Source organism: Penaeus vannamei, chromosome 41 (assembly GCF_042767895.1).
Source record: "Penaeus vannamei isolate JL-2024 chromosome 41, ASM4276789v1, whole genome shotgun sequence".
Lineage (NCBI taxonomy): Eukaryota > Metazoa > Arthropoda > Malacostraca > Decapoda > Penaeidae > Penaeus > Penaeus vannamei.
In genome coordinates, this window is record NC_091589.1 from 18,166,730 (window position 1) to 18,169,229 (window position 2,500).

At 50.3% G+C, this 2,500-nt stretch overlaps 1 protein-coding gene across 1 annotated transcript in view; it reads left to right on the top strand.

Annotated features, from left to right (window-relative positions):
• The window catches only part of LOC138860381 (homeobox protein aristaless-like), a 10,676-nt gene that overhangs the window by 6,425 nt on the left and 1,751 nt on the right, over positions 1-2,500 (top strand). The gene's annotated exons all lie outside the window — the stretch shown is intronic.

Genomic DNA, 2,500 nt, shown 5'->3' on the forward strand with positions numbered 1-2,500 from the left:
ATTATTATTGAGTTTATGTTATCAAAATCGTCTTCCTAGCCATATTGCTGTAATTATTATTCTACTATATCTTAGTCTTTCTCTTTTACCTTTCATTTTTTATCTTATCGTGATTTTTATATTTCTTCTTGATATTATTACCCCTTTTTATATCCACTGCGCTTTCCCCCGACGACGAAAGGTCAGAGTGAGAGGTGAGCCTTTAGGGTCAATCAGTCCCCAAGTGCAGCGATGACATTAATAAACGGGCAATTAGTCGATGTGTCAACACCCCCCCCCCCTCCTGCCCCGCCCCAAGTGATGGACCCGCGATGACTTTCGGCGAGGGAGCTGGCCTTATCACAGCCCTTCGCGGCGCCTCCGTTCGCTGTAATTTCCCGCTTCCGATGAAAGCCAATTATTCTTTATCATCATCATCATCATCACCGCCGCTCGCTGTCGTCGTCCTCCCGCTAAATATCCACTTTAGCCGCGACGTTCGTGGGTATTTCACGCTCTGGGTGCGCTATTAGGGCGTTTGTCAAGCGGCCGCCGGGCTGCCTCGTGAGGGCGCTGGGCTTTTTGCCTTCTGTGTGGGAAAGAGGCGGAGGGCGGGGGTGGGAGGGAGGGGGGAGGGCTTCACCTTTGTCCCCTCCCCCTCCCTCTCACCCCCTCTTGTTCCAATATAGCCCTCCCCTCCCCCTCCTCCTCCGCCCATTCTCACGCCCGCGACTATAAAAACGTGCCAACGCTTCCTCAAGGTCTATTCGCGACTCGGGAATACCGAAGAAAAATTATCGCGATCTCCCGCGCCACCGCGCCCGCGGACTGGCTCTCCACGCCCACAAGGAGCTCCATGACGCACGCCCCACCGCCCTCTACCGCATGGCACCCACTATGAGCCTTCGCCCACACCTGCGTGGACACGTCGTGGCGTGCCCAGCACGGGCGAAGCGCAGCTGTTCGGCGAATCTGCGCGTCGGATCCGCCGAACACTTGCGGCGCTGCGCCTCCGCCGCGTCGCTGTAACGGGGTCGGCCGTCGCGCCCTCCTCGTGGACGGTGAAATTGGCCGCCGGAAAGACCAAATTGGCCAGAACTCAAGTTAATGGATTACATGTAATTGGGACCGGGAGGGTTTATATTGGTCTTTCTTGACGCCGGGGACAGAGGGAGAAAGGATTAGCGGAAAGAAAAGAGGGTCGCGCCATTACGATCGCGAAATTACAGAGCGAGGGAGTCAGTTAGCACAATGACAACATGAGGTGAAGATCATACACACACCTCTTTAAAACTGCTCTCTCTCTCTCTCTCTCTCTCTCTCTCTCTCTCTCTCTCTCTCTCTCTCTCTCTCTCTCTCTCTCTCTCTCTCTCTCTCTCTCTCTCTCTCTCTCTCTCCTTGATTCTATCTATGCATCTATCTGCCCCATTATTAATCCAGCTATCTGTCTATCTATATATTTTTCTCTCTATCTATCTGTCTGTCTATCTATCCTTCCCTTTATGTCTCTGTATATCTATCCTTCTATTTCTTCATCCATCTTTTTCTCCTCCTCCTCCTAACCCTTCCTTGGCCCGGTGGCCGTCAACAGCTGCACGTTATCAAATCCATCCTCTTTTTTTCTCTTTTTTTCCTGACCGATAATGACAGCTCGGAGGAGGAATGGGCAGATAATTACCCGGTTTAATTACCCCTGTTATGATATGTGGCTCTTGTTCAATTAAGTCGGTGTTTTTGGCCTATAAATACGACTGCGGGGAAGTGTTTTTCGTACGGCGAAAATGCTCCACTTCTGTCGTCTTCGCACGCTTTCTCTATTTGCCTTGTTGAGGACATTTTTTATTGTTAATTAGATTATTGCCAATTATTTTCTTGGAAGAGAAGAGATGGGTAGAGAGAGAGAGAGAGAGAGAGAGAGAGAGAGAGAGAGAGAGAGAGAGAGAGAGAGAGAGAGAGAGAGAGGGGGGGGGGGGGGAGAGAGGGAGAGAGAGACCGCAAGCGATAAACCGAATTTAGAATCAGCGTAGTTTAAAAGACACACCAGAGGAGTTACCACGACCTCCCTCCTCTCGCCCTTCCCGCCATGCCATTACTCACCCAAATAAAGTAGAAAGGAATTAACCTGTCATAGGAAATTAAATTTTCTCCTGATATAGCGGTAATAATACTAGTAACTCAGAGCAACGGTTGTCTACGCGGCCTGAAAGACGATTGAGAATCACGCATGGAAGGGAGGGAGGTTGGGTGGGGGAGGGGAGGGGGAGGGAAAGAGGCCACAGCACTTGCTAGTATATGCATATACGTAAACATATTGGGTCGAAAGATGGGTCAGTGAAGAGTGAGAAAGGTGTGAGATTAATGAAGGGTCAAATTGTTTGATGTTCGTCTGTCCTTTGGCTGCGACAGCGGCATGCGGCTCTTCGCAAACGAGCTCGTTCTCCGCAAGTGAGCCTCCAGCCGCAAGGTCGTCCTTGGAGAGGCTGTCATGATAAGCTTTAATAAATCATGTGTTGTTATTGGT